This window comes from Petromyzon marinus, chromosome 44 (genome assembly GCF_048934315.1).
Source record: "Petromyzon marinus isolate PM22_M1 ecotype Great Lakes invasive population chromosome 44, UKy_Petmar_22M1.pri1.0, whole genome shotgun sequence".
Lineage (NCBI taxonomy): Eukaryota > Metazoa > Chordata > Hyperoartia > Petromyzontiformes > Petromyzontidae > Petromyzon > Petromyzon marinus.
The window spans coordinates 2,415,609-2,443,029 of record NC_133710.1 but is presented as its reverse complement, the minus strand read 5'-3'; the positions used below and the strand labels follow the sequence as shown (position 1 = coordinate 2,443,029).

Sequence of the window (27,421 nt, the reverse complement as noted above, 5' to 3'; positions counted from 1 at the left end):
TTTCTTTTCTATTCAAGCATTGAACAAAAAAAATACATTTTTTTTTCTGTGTCACCCATTCGCCCCGCCCCGCCAACCCCATATCTTCTGTAGAAATAAAACACAGAAGCGTAGCATTTTCATCGTCCACATTTCTCTACAGCCTACAGCAGTGTTTCTCAAACTTGTTTGGCACGCGGACCGCTCAGCCGATGCAAACGTTTCCGCGGAAAACCACCCAGCCCCCAATACCCCTTGTGACAAAACGCATTCACCCCTCTCTCTCTAAACGCCAGTAATACAAAATTATGCATATTACCGGAACGTAAAAACATTTTTCTTTTTAAGCAGTTATAAGGTTTTGATTTAAAGCTTCCGTGACTGCAGGGATTCATATTCTTGGTTCTTTCGGTAAAGTCACGTAGAAGGGAAACAATAAAATAATAAAAATATAAAACAATAAAATTCTCACGACGTTTCGACTGCAACACAAGCAATCATCATCAGGTGTGAAAACCACAGTAGGAATTTTTTTTTAAAGTGGCGGGTTTTTTTAACGTTAGCACCACGGAGAGCGATTTGGCAGTTATTCAGATGGACGAGTCCATCTATGTTCGGAAAAGAGGAGGGGGGAGACGAAAATAATGGATGCGGTCTGAAAGCCACCGTAAGCGTGAACAATCAATTAAGACCCGAAATGGTTTATAAAATCCTTCCAATTATTGCTAAGCCAGAATCCATCTCGGTTGAAATTGTCTGTGTTTGTATATGTGGATAGCCTCATGAACGAATCTCTCATGGTAGCCAGATGGCTTGCAAAGAACCTCTGTCTTGGAGAAGTCAATGTCATGTGAGCTTACTGAATTATAACAATGATCTGCCACGGCCGAGGTGTTGGTCCTACCGTGTTTAAGGTCTGCTTTGTGTTCACGAATGCGGTCCGAGACATGGCGTTTGGTTTCTCCAATGTAACTACTACCACAGAGGCAACTTAGTTTGTAGATGCCAGGGTACTGTATGTCCGGAATCACATCTTTTACAGACGGAACCAGATCACGGATTTTATGTAATGTTTTGAATCGGACCTAGATCTTGTGTTTATTCAAGATTTTGGAGATCTTTTTTGTGATCCCCACAATGTAGGGTAAAGTGATGGTTTTGAAAGGCTCGTCAAGAGGGTCCTTCTTCATGGTTGGAGTGATAGCTTTGCAGATTGTGTAGTCGGAGTAACCATTAACCTTAAGAGCTTGGTGTACGTGCTTGAGTTCACTGGCTATGTGTTCCTGGTCGGATATGCATTGGGCTCTATGGTGCAGAGTCTTGATGAGGGAATTCTTCTGGGATGGATGGTGGTGGGAATCCGGTTTCAGGTAAGCATCCATATGGGTAGCTTTCCTGTAGACAGAGTGGCTCATTGAACCATCAGGTCTTTTTTTTATTAGGACATCCAAAAAAGGTAGCTTGCCATCTTTTTCGACTTCCATGATAAATCTGATGGCTGGGTGTATGGAATTGATGTGGTTGAGGCATTGGTCTAGAGCAGGCCGACCATGTGGCCAGATGACAAAAGTGTCATCCACGTACCTCTTCCATAAGGTTGGGCGCAGAGTGGCAGTCTGGATGGCGTCAGTCTCAAATTTCTCCATGAAAATGTTGGCTACAACCGGAGATAGGGGGGAGCCCATTGGGGTGCCCTCAGTTTGTTTGTAGAAAGTTCCATTCCAAGTGAAGTATGTATTGGTTAAGCAGTGTCTCACCAGGGAGGGTACCTCAGTGTTTAGTCCTTGATGGTGTCAGGTGCAGGAACTTTGGTGAATAAGGAAACTACATCAAAACTGACAAGCAGGTCGTCTGGGGACAGGGAAATACCCATGATTGTGGATACCAGGTGAGTAGAATTTTGTACTGCAGAGGTGGTTTTTCCAGTGAAAGGCCGCAGGATTTCAGACAGAAACGAGCTAGTTTGTAGGTGGGGGAGCTGATAGTAGAGACGATGGGACGAAGAGGTGTATCAACTTTATGTATTTTTGGTAAGCCGTATAATCTTGGTGGCCTGGCAGCAGAAGGTTTCAAAGAGAACTGTTTGGTTTGATGCGGTTGAATCAGAAATGATTTTGTTGGTTTGTATGACGAGGCTGTTGGTGGGATCTCTTTTTATTTTTGTGTAGCTGCCATCGTTGAGTAATTCTTGAATTTTGTTGTTATATTCTATTTTATCCATGATGACAGTGGCATTGTCCTGTCGGCTGAGAGGATGACAATGTCATCCATCTTTTTTAATTTATATAATTCAAAACGCTCATCCTTGCTGAGGTTGCTAGCTGGCATCTTAGCGTTTTTGAGGGTTGCAGCGATTTCAGATCTTGCTACGTCTGCAGCGAAAGAACCAAGAATACAGTTATACGGCTTTTGTTTTACCTTTTCAAAGGGGGGGGTTGAGGTGGCATTTAGATCTTAGCGTTAGGGTAGTTGAATCAGGGCAGTTTACCTAACTTCGGTTATGCTTAAATATAAGCCAAAATATAGTGTCATTATTGTGCGGATCAACCTACGTTTGCACCGCAGCCCCGCGGGCCACCTGAGGGCCATTGTGGACACGCACCTCTGGGACCGGGCAGCCCGCTCTGAGAACCTCTGGGCTAGAGCAGCAAACAAATACCCAGACGAGTCACACTGCAGGCAAATGGCAGGGGAGGTGTAACGATGCGTCCGATTCGTCGACAAGCATCGAATCTGAAGCTCGCAGTGTTGTGCAGGGTGGTCCAGATGTCTTGTGACCCCCCCCCCATTTAGTGCTCGAAAACGTAATATTTGTTGGTACTACCAATGGGTGCGAAAACAGAAATTAATAAGCAAAGGAAACAAAATGAATTTAGGGGTCAATTAATTGAGGGGGGGGGGGAGGGGGCACAAGACATCTGCACCACCCTGTAAATGCATCTGTGTGTGTGAATTATTTCCATGTAAATTAAATGTGACGTGGTTCACTTAAACACGTGGCTCGGTCATTACGACGCCGGCCCACGTCACCTCGGAGTCCGGTCTCGGCGCGCGGCGCATCGTCGTCGTGACCCGGCGGCTGCGACGCTCTCGCCACGCCTCCCGGGGAACGCCGAAGCGAAGCGTGCGAGGGCACCCCCCTCCCCCTCCCCCCTCGGTGCCGTGCTCTCTCGCCTCGTTTGCCGTGCGGCAGGCCGGTGCCGTGTTGAAGTGCGAACTCGCGTCCCCTCTGGGGAAGCGAAGCCAGCCGGGAGGAGAGGCGGGGATGGGGGAGGCGGGCAGCCCATCTGGGTATTTCTTGCAGGCGCGGAATAACCCATCTGCGCGGAGCGCGGAACAACGGCCGGCTGTGTTCGGTTTTTGCCGCACGACGATTAATCACGGCCACGGGGGTTCATGAAGTGTGAAACGCACTGAGTGAACGATGGGGAAAAGGAAAAGCAATACAATTTGGCCGAGTTTTGCTCCCTTTTTTTCACCTCTTGCCATGGTGTGTGTGTTTTTTTTCTTCTTCATATAATTCGCAATTCGCGAGCCCGCCGATAGCCTTGGAGGCGCACGCTCATAATTTTAGACCGGGTTGGTGGAACAGTTCCATCACGGCGACTCGCGATGCAGAGTTGTGAGGTGGCCAATGCAATGGCTCTACAGCCCGCGGATTATTATCCTTTCCGTACAGTTATTTTTCGGGGTGTTATGCCCTCGAACGCAGAGCGCACGGCGCCACCCAGCAAACGATTAATAATATTTTAGGATGATGCATTGATGGAAATCTGGGTCATGCGTGGTGGGGTAAAGTGTGGGTACTCCCACCACTTTCAAGTTGTCTGGCCCATCGTGGTCAACATTTTCCTCTAGAGGGGCTCTTTTGTGTTTAATTTGTTGTCCTTCTCCCGCACCTTCGATTACCACGGTTGGCTACGTGCGGTGCGAAAGAAGTTCAATGTACGTACGTAGTGCTGCCTGTAGCGGAGGCCTCTCCGCCGACTTAGGAACCAGCAGGCAATTTCGGGGGTGCACCTTTACCCTTACTCTGTTTCTGTGACCCAAATTTAAAAAAAATTGCGGCGTCTGCATGCTTTGCGGGACGATTGCGGATTTGCTGGAGTTGAAATTAGATTGAGTCTGGACCTCCTCCGGCTCGACTCTGCCTGAAATGAACCTCCAGCGATAACCCTCTCTCTCTCCCGGATACGTTTTGTTCTGTTTCGAGTTGAGGCCACGGCGGATCGTATCCTATCACACAGTTTGTTCGCTGTTTACGAGAACCAACCAGGATGATACGTTCCAGCGGGAGCAGAGTGATGATGTAATGGCGCATGTGCACACACTTCCACTGAATAAATAACTAACGATAACTCACACAAAGCATTGCTGATTTAAAGTGCCCTTTGAGGAATGCTGGGAATCTGGTCACGTGATGCGGGCAGCCAATCACGAGGGATCACATAGCTCGAAACAGCCGTAACAAGGCTGCTGCTGCTGCTGCTACTACAGCGCCACATGACGAAGGCTGAAGTATAAACTACAGTGCCGTAGTGGCGCGATGTTGATTCCCTCGCCTGGTATACAGGAGGTCTTGGGTTTGCATGTTCTCCCTGTGGTCGCGTGGATTTTTCTCCGTATTTTGTTCCTATAAATGTCCACATGATAAGCTTCTGAAAAACAGCTAAATAGTTCCGTGGGCCTTACGTGGTAAAATAAAAATAAAAATATTTAGTTCAGTTTAAATCACCAATCCGGTGATGCAATGGTATCCTGAACTTACACAGGAGCCTTTCACCCCTTCCCACCAATGACTAGCGTGGTGAAGTATGGTCAAACAACATCAATGACCGACATGGTGTGTCGGGAGGTCTACAACCAACAGTGGATTGACACAAGGTTGTAGTTATTGTGCTAAAATAAATATTTCAGAATGCAAAGTTATTATGAATGTCGAGATGTGCCAGCGTGCAGACATTTAATGTGCAGTAATACGATTTTCGGCGACTGCGACGCTCATTGTCAGCCGATGAGTTGGCGCCAAATCCCATCCCAACCTCTTTGATCCTCTACGTGTTCAGGTCTCATCGGCCAAGGAAACCCGAAGAAAACCCACTTTTGCGAAGGGGCAACACTATCCCATACCGATGGGACAGGTGGAGTCAACATTTTTCTGTGCCGCATTCTTTTTAGCCAGCCAGGATATCGGCACCTCTTGTTGACGCCCTTGGGAACAGAGTTTTGCAACATTTGCGTGACGAGAGTGCTGGATTACAGTTCACGTGCCAGCGTAGCTTCCAGCACCTTCCCGGCTGAAAGGGGACTCCAAGTTTACGGACCGCAAGGAAGCGTTCGCTCCCAACTGTTGGTGAGTTGATGGACTTCATCAACTGATACTCCCAGAACGTGTAAATATACAGTAACTGTGTCGTTACCCACACAGGCAATGGGTAAGGTTTGTCACGTTTAAAGTTTCAAGTTTCATTTATTAGGTTTAGCCCTGTGAGCCATGCGGCTCTTAAGTCGGGTGCAACCGCAACAAACAAAATTTGAACACAGAACATCTTAAAGCGACAACGCGTAACAGAAACATTCTGGAATAAACCAGCAAATATTCCACACAAAAAAAAAACGTATTAAAACGCTGTGTGCAAAAAAATCACGTAAACGTAAACAAAACGTGCCAATTAGTGACTGCTTCAGCACACCGGTATGTTGGAGAGTAAACCCACAACAAGGTGCGGTCAGTACTGCGCGCCTATCGGGTGCGAAGACCAACGAGGGGGTTAATTTAGTCATCTAAATTGCAATGGATGATGTTCATCTGAGAATGTGCAGTAGCTTTAACTGGTTGGGTTACTCACAGTTAATCACCATACTGTGGAATGCTTTCAAGTTCAGTTTGTTGTCCCTCCCCGCACCTCCGATTAGCACGGTTGGCCACACACGGTGTGAAATAAGTTTCAACATACATTCTGTTGATCTGAAAAATATGCGGTACATATTACCGGTTGGATTAGTCACCTTTAATCAACATGGTAAAATGCACAGGCATGGCAATGAAACAGTGTATTACTTTTCGATTTAAAGCTTGCGTGACTGCAAGGATTCATCTTCTTTGGTTCTTTCGGTAAAGTCACGTAGAATGAGAATAAAATAATAAATTGATAAAATAAAATAACACAATAATATTCTCACGACGTTTCGGCCACAACACAAGCGGCGCTGTCCTACCAGACAGTCTCGTCCCTTCACCTGATGAAGGCCGCTTGTGTTGTGGCCGAAACGTCGTGAGAATATTATTGTGTTATTTTATTTTATCAATTTATTATTTTATTCTCATTCTACGTGACTTTACCGAAAGAACCAAAGAAGAAGTGTATTACTTAATAATATGATTCCAAGCAGCAGCACTACGCCTTGTAGCTATCAAACAAATGGGACCATCTTGGGCACAAGAAAGCTGTCTTGCAGGGAAAGCTCCTTGTGAATATCCCTGGGGTTTGATCTTCCACAAGGCTCACGGTCCATCCTAAATCGCGTCCACTACACAAACCATGGCAGTAGATGCGGATGAAACCTGATGCACAAATGGAAGGAAAAAAAAACCTCTCCAATAGTGTGCGACTGTGGTCATCCAGAACACACCGTACGACGTATAATGACGCAATGCCCCGATCCACAAATACGAAGGAGACATCATCACAACGATACAACTCCGCTGTTCGTGACGCAGTTATCTGGCTTTGACCACCCGAATTGTTAAATTGTGGTTGTTGTTGTTCTGCGGCTACATGAACAGCCACACGACAATGAGAAGACGAGGAGACCTGGAGTTAATTGTGTGAAGGACTCAACCCAAAAGAGGCGAATCAACAGGGTAACACGCATAACCGCATGTGAATGTATTACACAGAAAATGATGTTTCTTCTGTGTGAACCACACCCGTTCTCAAAGGCGTTGGCCAATCATGGCGATCATGGTGATTATAATTCGAGAATTTGTCATTGGATGCGCCCAATTGCATCCGTTTGTTCAAATTAAGTGTGAACGCAGGACCGCGCGTGCGTGTGTACAAAAAGTGTGAGCGTACTGCGTGAACACAGTCATAGGAGTAAACATACACGTGTCGGTTACACACCTAGTTGAAGGCAACTTTGGAAAACAGGCACATCACCACCCTCAACTCCTTCTACAACTCGAGCAATTACTGTATAAGCAGAAACGGTCTTTCTTCACGGTCATCAATGAGGTCTTTAAAGTCAAAATATAAAACAGAAATCTCCATGAGACCTGTAAACATAATAAAAGAAATTGCATTGTTTTTCATGTTTTGGACTACAGTACCACCCAGCGTAGGGTTCAGCAGTTGTGCTGCTATACAGCTCGGGTCAAGCCACGTGTTTGTCACGATGTCTGACGTTTCGCTCCACGTGCAGGGGAGCTTCTTCAGGAACCGAAAACAACTGAATAAAATTCTCCAGAATTTTGAACGGAATTTAGTTCCTCCTAGAAGCTCCCACCGCGCGGAATCGAAACGTCGGACGTTGCTACGGACGGCGGCACGACTCAAGAATACGACAGAGGGGAGCCGCACGACGCAGCCGCTAAAAACCTACGCAGAAGCACCGCGCGATCTCACGCGGTCACTGGTGGACGGGCAGACACCGTGAACCTTATGCTCTTTATTGCGACCCGGGGGGTTGCTTGCACTGAAACCCAGGACCCTCGGCAGTGTTGCTTTCGTGCCACGACACAGACATTAAACGCGTGCCCGCGGGCCACCCACCCGGTCACAGTTGCACGCCCATCCCTGTGGAGGGGGCGGCTGTCGAGCCACTTGCCACCAGAGTGAATTGAACTCGCGTTGTCCGCGGCCACGCGCGGTGCGCCAGCGCCTCGTGATGATGTCCGCTCCAGACCAAAGTGTGAGCAGCGCGCGCGCGCAGGGCAACGCGGCCGAGTGGCCGCGCGCGCGCGCGCGCGCGTGAATTGTTGGCTCGCTTAATTTACGGCGCAGACGAAGAGAGGTCGGCGTGACTTGCCTTCTGTTAGGACATCTTTTTCGCCTTAACGTTACACACAGCAGCAGCAACGACAACAACAAAAACGAACATCCCGATGATTTACATTTGCGGTGGCTGCGTCTACGTGGCCCAGCTGATACTGCACATACGCGGCGCTGTTGTTTTACGACGTCGTTAACAGGTGCCTGCTCTCAAACTAATAGACAGGCACCACGGGATGCAGGGTTTTTTCCCCCCTCTAAAGCCGCTCGTGGAAGCGAATCGACCGAAGGGACAGGCCGAGGCGAAGGTGAACCCTTTGAGTCTATCCTTTCGGTTAAATATTCTATATAAATAAACCGGCCCGAGTTAATGATTCGAAACCCAGTGTGCGCGGTGACACTAAGCCGCCCGCTTATCTGCTTGTCCAGTTTAAATATCCTTTAAGACCCCTTGGCAAGCAGCCCATTGTGTGTTGGCGTTAAACTCCGTTAAGGTCAAATCAATCGGTGGTGTGGTGTGTGTGTGGGGGGTGGGGGGCGCGAAAGCCTCGGGTTTCTTTTTGTTTGATTCCACACGCGCGCCCCTACTCGTCGGAACGCATCGCCAAATGTTCGCCTGAGATTCCGTCGAGCCGCAAATCCACGGCTCGCGGTGGCACGCCGAACGCTCGCGGGTGAGAAGCGACATGAATAATGAGGTGGGCCCCGGCCTGCATCAAGTTAAGAGGGCTCACGACGACGATGGCTGCTTGAGTCGCTTGAGCGCCGAGCCAACGCCCGATTTCTCCTCTCTCTCTCTCTCTCAGATCTCGGATTTGAATCCGGAGCATCCACCCGTGATTAAACCGGCCCCCAGGCATCATTGGCCGCGCAAACAATACTACATTGTATTGATTTGTGTTGTTCCACCTAATCCGACCTCATCCAGCTCTGCAGGGAGGGGATAACGATGTTAAATTTATATATCGGGCGATGGATGTGCGGTGAAGCACTCATTTCAGAATGTCAAAGAGAACGCGATGCTGGGTCGAGTGCTCGACTCGGCAGTCAGAAGGTTACGGGGATCAAAGATCTGGAGGTGGTTCCGTTCGGCCGATCATCTCCGGATGGCCGAGAACAGAAAAAATATCGTGGTGTCGGGAGCCATCAGATGTTTTCTTGCGCTAAAGATTGGTCCCCACCATGAGAATGTGGAATTCTCACCGATTGCTTCGGGCCGCCAACAGAGAGGCACTCTGTCTCACTTGAGCATCACCGTGGGTGCAACGTTATTTAGGCTTCGACGGAATCCAGTTACATCTGATGATAACCCATCAGCATTTGTTTTGCAAGCGCAGAAGTTAACCCGAGCGTCTGAGTAATTACCTCCCTTTCGAGAGGGAGTGAATACTACGTATGGATGTTGAACTTCTTTCCCACCGTACGTAGCCAACCGTGCTAATCGGAGATGCGGGGGAAGGTCAACAAAACTAAACGTAAAAATCGGTTCCAAAGAAATTAATTTTTAATCTAGATTTAAATGTGCCTAGATCCAGTGGCTAATTGTTATTATTTGTGGAGTGCTTTTGCCAAATAAAATGTCATGATGAAAAGCATAATAATGTGCCTGAAGAATAAAGTTTTCAATCATTGCATATTACCTGGCATGGCTTAGAGATGGGACGCATGGACACCGACAAATACGAGTGGAACAAAAACTGAAAATTGAGCGCAGAGCGCAGAGCGGTGCACGCTGGGAATTGCACTGAGAGGCGGAAAGAGGACACACTCCGTGGATGGAGACGTCGCTAACTGTTCGGACAAGTGAAATTGGGCTTGGCCAGGACATGTCTCTGCAAGGGATGATGATGACAAGACGACACTGGTGACAGGATGACAGCCAAAGGAAACGGAGTGATGAAATGAGCTTTATTTTTTCAGAAGCGATATGACGTGTGCATCTTGGGAACGTGACGGATGAGGATGACGTGGGGGAAGTCTTCATCCAGCAATGGATAAAACATGGCTTGCGGCTGATGATGATGATGAGAGTGATGTGTATTTGGTCGGTGGGGTTTTCCCTCTTTGCAAAAGGAAGATTATGAATCACACTCAGATCTCAGCTGTGGGTAAATCTGCATTCATCCATGCTTGCATGCAGACACGCACGCACGCATCCTGATTAGGGTAAACGATTGCATTTAAATGAAATGTTAATCTGCTTAACTCAAGGCTCTCTTTTAACTAAAATGTTAAAACCCCGATAAGAGTAAAGTTCAAAATTAACTCTGCCCTTTAAGTGTTTTTTTTCGCTCACGCACAAACTTGCTGAGGCAGTGTTTGTTGACAGTTTGTCCCTCCTGCAGCACGAGAAGAGGGCCCCACTGGAGCAGAGCGAGCGGCTCGCAAACGGGGTGGTCGTGAGTTCAAATCCTGGTTTGGGGGGCGGGGGTTTGGATCAGCCCATCATTCCTCTGGGGTCGATAAAATGACTCCTGCTTTGTGTGGAGAAATCAACGGTGGTTGTTCTACGTATCGACCAGGGGATCGGAAATCAAAATAACAGGAAGAGCCGTTTTTTTTTTCGAATTTTGGTTAAAAAAAAACACTCAATACAGTAATTTCCTCGTTATTCACGTGGGATACGTCCCGCAGCTGCTCGTGAATAGCACATTTTGTGGATAATCTATCTTTTTAACGACCTTAAACAAACACGTAAACAAGCTATTAAATACGTGGACATTTTCATTCTAACTCAACATTTTTAAAATTGGTTACAATGAACATAAGGTAATTAAAATGAGTATTAGAGTATTCTTGGTTCTTTCGGTAAAGTCACGTAGAAGGGAAACAATAAAATAATAAAAATATAAAACAATAAAATTAACGTTAAAAAAACCCGCCAACTTTCTTTCAAATTTTCTTGCTGTGGTTTTCACACCTGATGATGATTGCTTGTGTTGCAGTCGAAACGTCGTGAGAATTGTATTGTTTCATATTTTTTATTATTTTATTGTTTCCCTTCTACGTGACTTTACCGAAAGAACCAAGAATATGAATCCCTGCAGTCACGAAAGCTTTAAATCAAAAAATATTAGAGTATTAAATAATAGTTTCTCAACGAACTTATCTTTATCTCATCACATTCTCCCTCGATGCAGCAGTCGTGTTGTAAGGGTTCCAGATTCGCGGATCGTCAAAATCACGCACAGCAAGTTTGTGAATAACGTGTGTCATTTTCAAGAACTGCAATGCAACCACGGTGAAAACGAGACGGTAGTAGCGTCACAAAGCGGCAGTCCTTAAAGAGCCGTAGCTTGCCGCTCAAGAGCCGCAGGTAGCCGACCCCTGGGATCGACTCGCCACCCCCTGCCATGGGAATATGGAATTTCCTCCACTGGCCCAGGGATGTAAATAGGAGATGAGCGCTGCCTCATTATATATTTGCGCAGGAAATCACTTTTGGTTTCGCTTATATTACCTTCGAGTCGGTTACCCCTTTTTGTCACAAATGTGCGTAGCTTCGAACGTGATTCTGCTCCCGTAATGTCACAGGCAAGTGCTCGACTCATAACCAGGGGGTTGACATCGAGGTCAAGGGTCGACTCGGGCCGTCACACCGCTGGGGTCAATAAAACGAGTTGCATTTTAAGGGCAGTCGACAACAGTGGCCTGTCCCATTAACAAACTTTCCCCCGCCAGAGGAATGTGTAATTTGCATTTATTTATATTTTAAACATTTATATGGCAAAATAGACACCAACAGTGTAACAAAAAAACTATAAAAGTCACGAAAACATATTTAAAAAAAGAACACCCCGTGATAAATCAGGCACAAGGAATAATTAATGGTCTGAACCACAAATGATCCCAGGAACGTTTAAGTCTGGACACCAACTTGAGAGTCTACCAGTGCTGTGTTTTGTCAGTTTTCTTGTTGTTGTTGTTGTATATTGCGAAGGCCTTGACATTGCTTCAAGCTGGTTTGTATCGGATATGCAGTCCTTCCACCACGTGATTGCCAAAGGTGCCTTCTTGGCATCCGGTGGTTCTACTTCGTCAGAAATGTCACCGTCGGCATCGGCGCCCGGTGGTACTGACGATCGAGAGCTTAGTCCGAGAGAGATGGCTGTGGTTGTCACTTTGTGGACGCGTCGCCCCGTCTCGATGCGCACACTCCAGCGGCGAATTGCGCTCGCTCCGTTTTTGGCGTGGGTGGCGGTTCGAAGGTGGACCGCGACCTTGGAAGGAATGGCGCCGCTCACGTGGTCGGCCCCCTCCGTGATCCGTGGATCAAGCGGACCACTCGAGAGAGACGCCGGTGTATGGCAGCCAAGAGCAGTTCGTGCGAACGCAGCCGCGCGAGGTCACACCTTTGACGCCAGCGGTCATTCGCTGACGATGCGCGATCGCTGAAGGAATATTAATGGAATTTTCAAAATTAGCAAAGCACGCCAGTGATACTGCCCCCCCCAACCCCACGATAAAATAAATAAATAACTAGGTGTACAATTGCTCAATTTTTTTTTTTATATATTATAACTCATTGAAGATATTTCACGAAATAAGGAACATTTTAAAATTTCTTTCCCAAAAAGGGAGAATCTCAGGGGCGAGGCGACGTTTCGAGGCTGGCTTTAAACAAACCCGCTTTGCACAGTAACACGTCGTCCGTTGTTTTCAACGTTTGCGGTTTTGCGAAGTGCGAGTTCCGGGAGCGTCGAAGGGTGGGCGGGGGGCGGGCGGTGGTGAATTTCACATCTGTCCAAACCCCGCACGCGCGTCCCCCACGTTGAATGTGGGCGCCACGGTGGCGTGGTGTCAACAACCCCTCGCCTGGTATACAAGTGGTCGTGGATTTGAGGTTTTCGTGACTGCAGGGATCCATACTCTTTGGTTCTTTCGGTAAAGTCGCGTAGATATAAAACAAAATTAATTAAATCACGACGTTTCGGGCGCAACACAAGCGTCCGTCTTTTTGCCCGCCTCGGCAGTTGTTTCTTGCTGTGGTTGTTCCACCTGATGGTCGTGGGTTTGATCCCAACCCTCGACGCCTGTTGTATGTTTGGAGTTTTGCATGTCCCCGTGTCCCCGTGGTCGCGCGGATTATTTGGTTGCCATCCATCACGACACGAAGAGCCGGGCCGCTTCTGAAAAAGAGTCGCATAGCTCAGTGGGTCTTACCTGGTAAAAAAAAATAATTTCACTTTTCTTTTTCTAGTTGTCCTTTCCCCCGCACCTCCGATTAGCTCGGTTGGCTACGTACGGTGCGAAAGAAGTTCAATATACGATACGTACACACACACACGCGCATCCCACACCACCATCACAAAGGCGTCAACAGACAGTGTGCAGACGGCCAGACGGTGCTGTCCGCAGTGCACTGCTGTAAGGCATCGGGGTTCCTCTTACTCTTCACTAATGTACGTATTAAAAAAGGTGTTAACCAGCGGAAAGTCCTATTGATTTCCTCCCTTGCTGTGCGCCGTTGCCATCGCTATGTTTCTTGTTTTTTTACTGGAGGTCGGTAGATATGAGGCTCAACGAGAAATCTTTAGTCGTAAACGGTGCCGTGAGCTGCACTGTAATATCTCCTCGCGCTCTTGACATTTTAAATTCTGTTGGTAATCGATCAATTTGTCTGGCGGTGGTGGCTACGCACGTGGCAGTCTGTAATCCGGCGTCGCGAAGGCGGCGGCGAAGGTTAGTGGATCGCACACAGATGTCATGGAACTCCCTTCCCCGTGGGCGTCGACATTTTCCTGACAAGCCAGCCGTATCCTGGCTTGTGAGGAAAATGCGGTACAGTGCATTTTACGTTTGTATGGGATAGAGTGTTGCCCCCTCGCTAGTACGGGTTTTCTCCGTGTCCTCCGGTTTCCTCCCACATGTAAAAAAAAACTCAATCATTGGCCGAAAACATCTTCAGATAGAGAGGGCCTCGGAGCTTGACCAATTTTATGGCCACCTTCCCACTGTGTTCATTGTTCCTCCTTGCGCCTTTGAGTCGTTCTCCCTCACTGAGCAATCGTGAATACTGCTGGTTATGTGACAGGGTCTTAAGCGTCCATGCGGCATTGTGAGCTGAGCTGGGGGAGCAACGCTGGGTGGAAATTGCCGGGCAGGACGTGGCTCGTCAACCAATGAACGCCTCCAACCTCACACTGCAGAGGGAAAACTCACGAAACCCGATGCCATCCCGTATAGTGTCTGTCCTCTGGACGGCCCGTGCCATTATCGCCAGCCATTATCTATAATCCCCCCACACTGGATGATGATGGCATCCGATTTAAAAGCCCCATCCCTCACAGTTCCTTTGATGGCGCAATCCGTCTCGCCCCTGTGTTACGAGCTGACCTCACTGCTCCATCTCCACGGTGAGGGATGTCCGCTTGGACGCGTGGCCTCCTTTGGTTGTAGCCGGCCACAGCTGGAAATGAGCACTACTCAGTGCTCATTTAAGCATGAAGCTCAGACCGCCTTAAATCTCCACTACCGACACGTGGACACACGGGCACCAGCTATCCAAACTGCCTTGGTCCACGTTAATCGGGCTGGCGTGGTGGCTATGGGCATGCTGATGTGGCACCGTCTCGGTTTCTGTCTCACCGCCCCTTCCCCCTCTTGCATGTGGCTGCAGAGATAGCCAGCAAACAGCTGTCTCTCTACATTGAGGACTGTTTTTTTTCTTTTCAAGAGGGACAGAGGGTGGACCTGAGAAGGAGGAAGTGGATGAGATGATGAGGTGGTGGAGTAACTTGGATATCGACTTTCGATAGCAAATGCAAGAACAGGAAGAAGCATGAGACACATCGGGCGGCTCTGACTTGGACTCTTCAGCGCAGCCCTCGCAATGTTCACGTGAACAATAACAAAACGTGATGAACGGTAAACATTAACCGAGGAGGCGCAACTCAAAGCCAAAGTGATTTTCTGCTCAAATGAGCAATGAGGCATTGGTTGCTCATCTCCCGTTTACAGCCCTGCAAAGCCAGTGGTGGAAAGTCCACATTCCTATGGCGGGGGCCAGTCTCTCCATAGGACAACCGCTGTTTACTTCCCCCCAACAAAGTAATTATATTTTTTTATCCACCCCAGAGGGTTGATCATGATTGGGCTGAGTCAACCCCACGACCCTGATTCAAACTCGCAACCTACCGTTCACTCTACCGTTGAACGACCTGGCCCGATTACAAGCGTGTGTGTGTGTAGTTTCCAATATTGTTTCATGTATGGGCTGCGACCGTGCAAACACGGTCAGAAAGAAAACGCAAATACAGGAAAATATTGACGTTTGTGTACTAAAACGTATCGGCGATGGGTGGTTGGTTGGTGGTGGTGGTGGTGGTAGAGGTGGTGGTGGTGGTGGTGGTAGAGGTGGTGGTGGTAGTGGTGGTGGTAGTGGTGGTGGTGGTGGTAGAGATGGTGGTGGTAGTGGTGGTAGTGGTGGTGGTAGAGGTGGTGGTGGTGATAGAGGTGGTGGTAGTGGTGGTGGTGGTAGTGGTGGTGGTAGTGGTGGTGGTAGAGGTGGTGGTAGTGGTGGTGGTGGTAGTGGTGGTGGTAGTGGTGGTGGTAGAGGTGGTGGTAGAGGTAGTGGTGGTGGTAGAGGTGGTGGTGGTGGTAGAGGTGGTGGTGGTGGAGGTGGTGGTAGAGGTGGTGGTAGTGGTGGTAGTGGTGGTAGTGGTGGTGGTAGAGGTGGTGGTAGTGGTGGTGGTGGTAGTGGTGGTGGTGGTAAAGGTGGTGGTAGAGGTGGTGGTAGAGGTAGTGGTGGTAGTGGTGGTGGTAGAGGTGGTGGTGGTGGTAGTGGTAGTGGTGGTAGTGGTAGAGATGGTGGTGGTAGTGGTGGTAGTGGTGGTGGTGGTAGAGGTGGTGGTAGTGGTGGTGGTAGTGGTGGTGGTGGTAGTGGTGGTGGTAGAGGTGGTGGTAGTGGTGGTGGTAGAGGTAGTGGTGGTAGTGGTGGTGGTAGAGGTGGTGGTGGTGGTGGAGGTGGTGGTGGTGGTAGTGGTGGTGGTAGAGGTGGTGGTAGTGGTGGTAGTGGTGGTGGTAGAGGTGGTGGTAGTGGTGGTGGTGGTAGTGGTGGTGGTGGTAGAGGTGGTGGTGGTGGTGGTAGAGGTGGTGGTGGTGGAGGTGGTGGTGGTAGTGGTGGTGGTGGTAGAGATGGTGGTGGTAGTGGTGGTAGTGGTGGTGGTGGTAGAGGTGGTGGTAGTGGTGGTGGTGGTAGAGGTGGTGGTGGTAGTGGTGGTGGTAGTGGTGGTGGTGGTAGTGGTAGAGGTAGAGGTGGTGGTAGAGGTGGTGGTAGTGGTGGTGGTGGTAGTGGTGGTGGTGGTAGTGGTGGTGGTAGAGGTGGTGGTAGAGGTGGTGGTGGTGGAGGTGGTGGTGGTGGTAGTGGTGGTGGTAGAGGTGGTGGTAGTGGTGGTAGTGGTGGTGGTAGAGGTGGTGGTAGTGGTGGTGGTGGTAGTGGTGGTGGTAGAGGTGGTGGTAGAGGTGGTGGTAGAGGTAGTGGTGGTAGTGGTGGTGGTGGTAGAGGTGGTGGTAGTGGTGGTGGTGGTAGAGGTGGTGGTGGTGGAGGTGGTGGTGGTGGTAGTGGTGGTGGTAGAGGTGGTGGTAGTGGTGGTAGTGGTAGAGGTGGTGGTAGTGGTGGTGGTGGTAGTGGTGGTGGTAGAGGTGGTGGTAGAGGTGGTGGTAGTGGTGGTGGTGGTAGTGGTGGTGGTAGAGGTGGTGGTAGAGGTGGTGGTAGAGGTGGTGGTGGTAGTGGTGGTGGTAGAGGTGGTGGTAGAGGTGGTGGTGGTGGAGGTGGTGGTGGTGGTAGTGGTGGTGGTAGAGGTGGTGGTAGAGGTGGTGGTAGAGGTAGTGGTGGTAGTGGTGGTGGTGGTAGAGGTGGTGGTAGTGGTGGTGGTGGTAGAGGTGGTGGTGGTGGAGGTGGTGGTGGTGGTGGTAGTGGTGGTGGTAGAGGTGGTGGTAGTGGTGGTAGTGGTAGAGGTGGTGGTAGTGGTGGTGGTGGTAGTGGTGGTGGTAGAGGTGGTGGTAGAGGTGGTGGTAGTGGTGGTGGTGGTAGTGGTGGTGGTAGTGGTGGTGGTAGAGGTGGTGGTAGTGGTGGTGGTGGTAGAGATGGTGGTAGTGGTGGTGGTGGTAGTGGTGGTGGTAGAGGTGGTGGTAGAGGTGGTGGTAGAGGTAGTGGTGGTAGTGGTGGTGGTAGAGGTGGTGGTAGTGGTGGTAGTGGTGGTGGTAGTGGTAGAGGTGGTGGTAGAGGTGGTAGTGGTGGTGGTAGTGGTGGTGGTGGTAGTGGTGGTAGTGGTGGTGGTAGAGGTGGTGGTAGTGGTGGTAGTGGTGGTGGTAGTGGTAGAGGTGGTGGTAGAGGTGGTAGTGGTGGTGGTAGTGGTGGTGGTGGTAGTGGTGGTAGTGGTGGTGGTAGAGGTGGTGGTAGAGGTGGTAGTGGTGGTGGTAGTGGTGGTGGTGGTAGTGGTGGTAGAGGTGGTAGTGGTGGTGGTAGTGGTGGTAGTGGTGGTAGTGGTGGTGGTAGTGGTAGAGGTGGTGGTAGAGGTGGTGGTAGAGGTAGTGGTGGTAGTGGTGGTGGTAGAGGTGGTGGTGGTGGTAGAGGTAGTGGTGGTGGTAGTGGTGGTAGTGGTAGAGGTGGTGGTAGTGGTGGTGGTAGTGGTGGTGGTAGTGGTGGTGGTAGTGGTGGTAGTGATGGTAGTGGTGGTGGTAGAGGTGGTGGTAGTGGTGGTGGTGGTAGAGGTGGTGGTGGTGGTGGTGAGTGGAGGGTCCAAGCTGCTCGTTTCCCCGTGATGAACGGATAGCGACGCGGTCAGCACCAGGGGAAGCTGGTCGCGAGCTCTCCTCGCGAGGCTGCGCTCGACGCAGACCGAAACCTCCCCAGAGGGAACGAACGCCGCGTTGCAATAAGCGGGGGTGGGTGGGTGGTGGGTGCGGCGCAGCCCACGCCTGGGGAAGTTGCTCCCTTGAGCTTTGCGCATTCCTGATGAGATTTTCTTGGCGGCCCACGCGCACGCACACAAACCCACAAGGCCACCACAATGGCCAGAACGGCACGCGCGTGCGTGCGCGGCCGAGGGTGTGCGGGGAGACAAAGCGATGGAGTTACAGAAAAGGCCGGCGCTTTACCGTCAAGATCCTTGTGACGTTTATGAAACGGCGCCGAGGAACTTCTTACAGCAGATTTCTGCTTTTTATTTCGTTTGGGAGGTTTTTTTTTAATTTTTTTATTTATCTTACATACTACCACGGTTTAAAACGTTACCCTCCCACGCACCCCTTTGCAATAACGTCGGCGTAGGAGTTGAGCGCGCTGCCGCTGCGAGCCGTCCGCACGAGTTGGACACGGTTCCACGGTCTCACGTCATCGGCGCTGGCCCTCCCCTCAAGCCGCGTGGTGAAGCACGGCTAGAACAGCTCCCCCCCCCACAACCGACGCTGCGTGGGGTGGTCTTCATCATAGAGCTTTCATGACTGTCCACGTGATGATAAGACACTTGGTTGAGCTGTCATTTGTGAGTGCCAGGTGGCTTCTGGTGAAGAGCTACATGGCTCGGCGGGCCTTACCTGGTCAAATAAAATTGTTTGGTTTAGTCTATCTAAATTTTTATTTAAAGCTTTCGTGACTGCAGGGATTCATATTCTTGGTTCTTTCGGTAAAGTCACTTTAGAAGGGAAACAATACAATAAAAATATAAAACAATAAAATTCTCACGCCGTTTCGACTGCAACACAAGCAATCGTCATCAGGTGTGAAAACCACAACAAGACAATTTGAAAAAAGTGGTGGTTATTTTTTACGTTAGCACCACGGAGAGAGATTTGACAGTTTGTTCAGATGGACGAGTCCATTATTTTACCGAAAGAACCAAGAATATTAGTCTATCTTATTAACAAAGAGCGGCAATGTCTATTTATCTATATCCTTATGTCTGGGTGACGTCATTATTCTTATTTATCTACCCAGAAATACCCCAATGAGTCATATATATAACAAATAATTTACACATTCGTCAATAACACTGCCTTAAAATAAAAAAATAGGTGATGTTTCGGGCCATGGTTTTTCTTCATACCGCGTAAATAGTCAATGCGTTGTTACCGGGGTCTGCACTCCTCGCCACAGTCGGATGAATCGTCGGGTTTCCGCATTTTGATTCAAGAATCAAATCTTTGTTCTTACATTGCTTCGAAAGCCGTGACGTTAAGCGGCTACAATTGCACACAACGTAACGTGGATTGTGAAACATTCAATTATCGCGCGCGCACACACGTGATTCTACACGTGGGTCACGGACATGGGAATCAGATTTCAATCCTTGACCGGATGCATTGTAAACATGCCCTGGTATCTGCACGGATGACTTGGGCACGGCGCTTCGATACGAAGTTTAACCTGAGGGTTCTCGTCTATATTTGTAGCCCTCCCTGATCCATCGGTGGAGATTCCACATTCCATTGGCAGGCGACATTGCATCCACAGGATGAACTAATGTCGAGTTTTCGTGAAGTAGAGCTTGTGTAATTACCCTTGTGGATGACTGGCAGTGCGATCGAGCACTCCTAGCCAGAGGGTAACCTGGCCAGGCACAAATACAACAAAATATTACCCGCAACTAAACTCACCGTGGGGTCACTATATCTCCACCATCATCAGTGTCTACCGCGCGGTAGAGATGACGCACGTGAATATGATTGCACTCGATCAATGTCCTACTTAGCTCGTGTTATACTTATAATCCTGCCGAAAATTACGACCAATCTGCACAACCTGCATCGTAAAAATGCGCAAAGAAGCATGACGAAATGCATTTTGCTCGGAATTCGTTGAGAGACAGAACGAGGTGGGAAAAGAAATGGCTTGGGGAACACCCGCAGGTGAACGGTGTCATTCCAACGGTGAATTCAACGTCAGGGGGTTTGGGCAAGGATGCGTCGTGGCTAAACGGGGATAATGATGATGATGATGGACGGTGGTCAAGAGTAATAACGGAGCGGAAGTCAAGGAAGAGAACGCGTTCGAGAGGATGTTCGCGGAGGAGATGGAGCAGCGAAATGCATTTCTTTTGTGTGCAAGGTGTGCTCGGTGGATTGTTACATCACAGAGTCAGGAAAGGTGTCAGTGGCTTAGGGAGGCCTTCATCCAGCAGTGAATTGACCAAGGTTGATGAAGACGAACACGGCACAAATCGCAGTCAAAAGTGTGAACCACCCTGCCCCCGGTAACTTGTCTGAACTAGAAAGAGTGGCCAAAGGCTCTCTCTGATATTCCCACGGTTAGAACGAAATGCCTCTCGGAGCGACGTGTCTGTGTAGTCCCTGCTCACCTCTTGCGCAATCACTGACACTTTGTAAACGAGGGAACCCCGCACCACAGAGTTCCTGGGTTCGAACCCTCGGCTCCGACTCTTAACAATATAGTCGCTCTCTCGGGATTCCCAGGGGTGACGTCCGCCAGGTTTACTAACCCGACGAAAGCCTGCACGTGGAGTTTATATTTTCGTGGGGATCCCGGTGCTCGGGGGGGGAGGGGGAGCTCCACGGGCTCGCGGCTGGGTCCAGTGGCACGGCGAGCCGCTACAAGCGGAGCCGCCTGTCCCCCCGCTCGCAGCCTTCGCAGCCGATGAGACCCACAGTCTCCTGCCTGTTCGGCCGTTGAGGACTCCTTAGATGATCGCTTTTAGTCTGGGACTCCCCCCCCTCCCCCCCCCTTTAACCTTTCTATCCGGGTGACCCTACCAGGAGCCATGAGGCTCCCGGCGGCTTTTCTCTCGGGATCATTGGAACGCGCAAACCTCTCCACCACGATAAGGCGGCGATCCCCGTATCAAGGCGAAAGGGTGACACTGGTCAATCAGTTGCCGAGCTCTTCTAGCTCCACGTGGGGGCCTTTCCAATCGTACCGTCTCTCGCCACTCATGTCCTGGGTCATCTTCCACATCAACTCCACAGCCTGTATCGCCACTTAGAATATTACGCAAAAACGGCCGCCCATTTGGCAAAACCCCCCCAAAAACATATTGCAGGTCGGCAGCCAAAGTCGGCACGGGAGCTGTTCCCCCGGATAAATCTGAAGCAAAAATCCAAAAAGCACGCGCTCGCTTTTCCCACCAAAAATGTTGTGTCCACGAGGCATCGGGTAACGTCACTTTCGTTAGCATGAAGGCGCGTTAAACGTGTGTACACAAACGGTCACGAAAACTCCGAAAACAACCCCAAAATCACGACGTCTATCTTTAAAGTACATCGTGTCTAACGACCATGCATCTCGAGACGATGAACTCCCCACTCTAGCTCGAGCGTTAGAACGCCTTCATCGTGTGTATGTGCTCGTGTCTTATGAGAACGCGAGTGTGCGTATGTGTGTGTGTGTGTCTATGAGTATGCGAGTGTGTGTGTGTGTGTCTATGAGTATGCGAGTGTGTGTGTGTGTCTATGAGTATGCGAGTGTGTGTGTCTATGAGTATGCGCGAGTGGGTGTGTCTATGAGTATGCGCGAGTATGTGTGTGTCTATGAGTATGCGAGTGTGTGTGTCTATGAGTATGCGAGTGTGTGTGTGTGTTTATGAGTATGCGAGTGTGTGTGTCTATGAGTATGCGAGTGTGTGTGTCTATGAGTATGCGAGTGTGTGTGTCTATGAGTATGCGAGTGTGTGTGTGTGTTTATGAGTATGCGAGTGTGTGTGTGTCTATGAGTATGCGAGTGTGTGTGTCTATGAGTATGCGAGTGTGTGTGTCTATTAGTATGCGAGTGTGTGTGTGTGTCTATGAGTACGTGAGTGTGTGTGCGAGTGTGGAGCGGTAGTGTAGCGGTTAGCGCGCTGCGCTATGAACCTGGCGCCCCGGGTTCGATTTCCGCTCACGGCCAACACCAGTGACGATTATCTGACCTCCCCTAGGTCGACTCAGCCTCAAATGAGTACCTGGTGCGGTGTGTAAACATCGCGACTAGGGAGACAAAGGCGGTCGGGCGTGGTGCTGGCCACCCACCCCCTCGTGTACCGTTCCGGCCTTCATAGGTGCTCGCTAACAGCACTTACCCCTACAGTCTGTTAAGGCTATGTGGGGGATCTTTGTCTTTTTTGAGTGTGCGTGTCCGTGAGTGTCCGTGAGTGTTTTTATTTTACGCAGCGGGAACCGGGGCGAGGGTAAAAAAAAAATTCCACTCTGCGGTTTGAGGTGAGCTCACAGACGTTCCTGTCAGCTGTGCTGAGATAGGGGGTGGCGAGGCGGGGCGGGGGGGGTAATGGGAGGAGGGCAAGGAACCAGCTCCAAATGCAAATTAAGTTTTTGGCTTTTGCGGTGAGGGCCCTGGGTTTGACGTCGGGGCCGGCCGCGATGGAGTCGTGACTCACCTTCCCCTGCCAGGAACGCGCAGCGGCACGGCTGGGAAAAGGCCACGGCCGCACTTTTAATTGGCAGCGCTTGTCAGCGCTGTTTCTCAGACTTTCAGCGGTTTTTCGTTTATTTTTTTTTCTCACTCCGCCACCCCTTGGTACAAGGCGTGCGGTCGGAAACGCCGAGTTGACACTTACCGCCGCTGGGCCTGTTCGGAAGAGCGACAAGTGGTCAGCAAAGTTGTTAATTGACTTCTTTAATACGTATATATATATTTTTTTATTGAGATTCTATTCAACTCTTGTGCACGGTGGCAATATTGCTCAGGAGCTTGCTGCCCATGGCCAAGGTCTGCTGGCCACGAGAGGGCTTCAGGAGAGAGTTCGTGTAATTTTTATTTTCTTCCGTTGAAGGAGCTCAGACTTCAGTGGTTTACTCTCCGATCCATCGTTTTGGTTGCATGGCCACAGTTGCACTCCTGTAACTTGTTTTAATATTTGCCATTCATGAAGGGGATGTGCTGCAGCTGCCTGTTGATGTTGTGATGCGGTTGATGGTTACACCACCAGTGTCTTCCAGCGATGTCAAAGCCAGGAGGTGCGATGGTTTGGTCTCGAAATAGGTGGCGTTTATTCTGAACGTCCGTGTCGTTCCGCTCGATTCACCAGCGTTCTTATGGATCTGGGAGTGTTTCCAGGATGGGCGACAGCAGCGTGATCCTAGAAGGGGGATCGGCACTTGAGTCGGTGGTGAGGTACATTGTTGAGGTCTTGGTTGATGATGGTTGTTGGTGGTTGTTGTTGGCAAGAAAGCATGTAAAACTCCCTTGCAGTTAGCTTGTCTCTGCGGATATTTGGTGGCATAATATTCATCAGTACAGAGAGCCAGGGGATTGGTGTCGGTTTCAGTGTTCCCGTTATGACGCACATTGCCTTATCTAATTGCGTGTCTAGCTGTGTTGTGGACGAGCTCCCAGGCCAGGCTGGCACGTGGTGACTGCCACTGAGCAGATGCGAGGTCGGCAGGGCCGTTCCTGAAAGTTTCTGAAGCAGTGCAACACTTGATCCAGTTTTATGTGGGGCCTGAATGTCAGGCTTCTGTACCACGATAACCCCCCAGATGTCTTTGAGTGGGGTCATAGCGCACCGGGCTACCACAGAAGGGTGGCATCTGCTGCATGATCATGCAGGTGGGATGGCACTTGTGGTTGTGGAAGGATTTGGTCAAAGTCTCCAGTGACAAAAAATATGCCTCCAATAAAGGTAGATCAGCGGTTAAGAGTATTGCGAAATAATAAAGTATTAAAGCTTTCGTGACTGTATAAAATTACTCATTGTTTTTTTCGGTAAAGTCACGTATGTAGAAATACAATAAAATTATATTAAAACAAAAAACAATCACGACGTTTCGATCACAACGCAAGCGATCTTCATCAGGGGTCAAGAACAAATCACGGAGGTAAATACAACAAAAAGATGAGAGACGAGAATTCAACAAACCTGAAAACAGGTTTGGTTTTTTTGTTTTAATATAATTTTATTGTATTTCTACATACGTGACTTTACCGAAAAAAACAATGAGTAATTTTATGCAGTCACGAAAGCTTTAATACTTTATTATCACACTTCTACGGGGAAGTTACCGTTGTAATTATGTGTAAGATGTGCCCTTTTTTGAGCTGCCGTTTTATATTTACAAGAGGTGGTCATTTTTTGAGCTGCCGTTTTGTATTTACAAGAGGTGGTCCTTTTTTGAGCTGCCCCCCCTCTCTCTCTCTGCCTCCCTGTCCGTCTTTCCTCCCTCCTTACCCCTTGGTGGACTTGTATATGTATTTCAACTGACCGTGTACCTCGTATGTTTAATTCTATCTATGCTGGTATGTGCAATCCAAAGGTTGAACACGAAATTTTACACTCTTCTGAAATTCGTGGTCCGCCAGGAAGTGTCTAACTGTGTTAGAAGCACATCCTGACTGGATGTGCTTCACATAATGTTTATTTCAGGTTTGTTGAATTCTCGTCTCTCATCTTTTTGTTGTATTTACCTCCGTCATTTGTTCTTGACACCTGATGAAGATCGCTTGCGTTGTGATCGAAACGTCGTGATTGTTTTTTTGTTTTAATATAATTTTATTGTATTTCTACATACGTGACCTTACCGAAAAAACCAATGAGTAGTATTGGAAAATGTTTTGTGATTCGTCATTATGGTTTAGAATGTTTAGACCAGAATCAAATAATGATCATCGTCGTCATCATCGACTCACATGAGATTGTGAGTTCGAATCCCAGCCAGTTTTGTATCATCATCAACATCATCATTAAAATGATGATGATCATGAATCAATCGTCTGGGGTGAGTAAAATAAGCACCACTTGATGAGGCTGAACCAAGTGGCTGCGCCTGTTGTGCACACAGGGACCTGATTCCACCATAAAAATGTGGAATTTCCACCACGGGCCTCAGGCTCGCTGCTGCACACATTCTATGGCAAGGGGTCACTGTCCCTTCATGTGATGAATAATAGTTCATCTTTGATTTGCATTTATTTTTTCTGCATTTATATTTTTCCTGAAAATGTACACATGAAAATGTTTTTAAAAATGTATTGAGCACGACACATTTTCTACAGGTTTGGGGTATTTTTTTTATCTCATGATCGTACTTGCAGTAATTTTGTTTGAATGTTCCTGAGCAGGCATGCGGAGCAGATGATGATGATGATGATGTTGCTGGGCGGCATGCAACTTTAACGATGGTAGCTTGGTAGCTACAACATTAGCACCACCACCACCAACAACACTATCGAACTTCCTCCACAAGCTAACAATATACAACTATTGGCCCTGAGTATCGAACAGGGCCCCAACTGCAGTTTAGATAGAAAGTTCTTGCCAATATCATCGGGTAACCAGGTGTCATTTAAACGGACCACACTGCTGATGAGACCCAGATGAGACTCAGAAAGTCGATACTGGTTCCATGTTTGCTCATTTAAATACTGCTGGATAATATGTGTCTGGATAGCCAGGAGGTTCATGCACTCAAACATAGTTTTGTTATTCACACGTGGAGGACACGTAAATCCACACGGAGCTCTGCTTAGATATGCCTTTAGACATCAAGCTTCACAGCGAGCGCAACATCAGTTTGCTCGTGCCAATAGGAGGGGCTCCACGGTCGAGTGGTGAGCACACGTGCCTCTGAGCTAGTTGGCATGGAGTTGACGGTTTGATTCCCGCTCGAGCTAATGGATGACTATTTACGGGATGGCCTAGGGCATGTGGTGCGGGCAAGTGCCCGGCTCGCACGTGGAAGCATTTAAATTGAAATTCCGGTTAAGAGGGTAAATTCAGCACAATCATCCCACTCACCATCGGTAATAATGAAGCCATTGCTGGGTGGCATTCTCCCAAAACCGTTACCTTCTCTCGTGGTCCTGCAATGCAATGTATCAGTTCCCTAAGGGTTGATTAAAAATGTCGAACTCAGTTTCAAGTAAATAGTGGTTTACATAATGGAGGTCGGCTGGTCCTCGTCAGAGGAATGTGTAATTTCCACTGCCGTTAAATGTCCATGTCAGAATAGCCGAATCTTTTCCACGCGATCTTGAATATATACTTTAGAGGTGACATGTACTGACAGTTCTCCATAAACATGACCAGTGATGGTGATGGGAATTCCACCTTTGGCTTTATGCTATAACTGACTCAGAGGCTTGCTCCACTCACCATCCAACTATGCATCCGTCTATTCATTCCTCCTACAGGGGCTTCATTTTCTTGTAAATGTGATGGAAACTCAATATGAATTCATCCAGCATCATTAAAACTAATTTTAACACACAAAAGTATGTATTAAATGCATGCACGTTTGCCTCGCGCCTGAGGAAACAGAGTACGCATGTATATAAAAGCGTTTGATTTAATATCACATTTTCAGTAAGTTTCACATTGGTTTCATGTAAATAATGTGTTGCCTTTGCTTTGGTTAGTTTACACAATCCCTCCCTGCAACGTCCTGCAACTGCCGCCGTTGCCAGCGGTCTTTGGCTGTTGGTCGTCTTTGAAACAGCTGCTTAGCTAAACTTAAAACTCCTAAACTATGAAAAAAATATAATTTTTACTTTACCAGGTAAGGGCCCACTGAGCTATATAGCTCTTTTTCAGATGCCACCTGGCCACGAGTGATAGCCCAACGAAGTGGCTTATCATGAGGACATTTATGGCAGCCAAATATTGTAAGCGCATGTCGATTCTCAATGTGGAGAGAAAAAAACGGAGGACCTGGAGGGAAATCCACGTGACCACGGCAAGAAGATTCAAACTCCAAATATACAGTAGGTGTCAGGGTCGGGATGGAACCCTCGACCTCCTGTATGCCAGGCGAGGTAGTTAACATCTCGCCACCATAGCTCAATGGGGCCTTACCAGCTGCAATAATGTCTGAGTTGCTTTTTACATCTTGCAGCAGAACCGACTTAGGCACGCGCTCACCAATGAGCACTTCCAAGGTACAGCTGATTAAATAATGGCTCGTGTGATTACATTACTTGCGACCGTGATGAGGCCGGATATTTTGAGTCACGAATTTGATAACGGATAGCTTATTATTATTATTTTTACCAACCAAGGCGCGGTGCCTTGTTGGGGTGTGTTTTAACGAATCTTTGTTGAGATTTTGATTTCACTCCCACGGAAGGTTATGATTTTCATCCACGTTGCATTCGAGCCAGCCTCGTGCGCGAAACGTCACACATCAGTCATATCCAACTCCACCTGCTCTTGCTCTAAACCGTTGTCAGCCCTCCCCGCGCGAGAACTCCACCATTGCCATTGCAATGAATCCCCAAATGTCCGCACCTTGTCCACGGCCAGACCCAGCATCTGGGTCAGATCTCTTTGGCCCGAGACAATTTAAGGAAATATTAAACCCCAGAAGAACAATATGACGGTGGCGCGATGTTAACTCCCTCACCTGATATACAGGAGCCATGGCTTCGATCCCAACTCTTCACGCCAGTATATTTGGAGTTTGCACGTTCTCTCTGTGGTCGCGTGGATTTTTCTCCGGGTCCTTCGGGATTTCCCTCCACATTTATAATCAACGTCACGCGTTTAGAGTAACTGGCTGCTGTA

General features: G+C 48.7%; 1 long non-coding RNA gene across 1 annotated transcript; it reads right to left on the bottom strand.

Moving 5' to 3' along the window:
- Positions 1 to 1,637: 1,637 nt before the first annotated feature.
- LOC142930878 (uncharacterized) lies at positions 1,638 to 18,252 on the bottom strand. The gene is made up of 3 exons (XR_012946850.1): positions 18,075 to 18,252; positions 7,755 to 13,102; positions 1,638 to 5,947 (listed from the first exon to the last, which is right to left on the bottom strand). It is a non-coding gene; the product is annotated as an uncharacterized LOC142930878 (long non-coding RNA).
- Between the last annotated feature and the right edge of the window lie 9,169 nt (positions 18,253 to 27,421).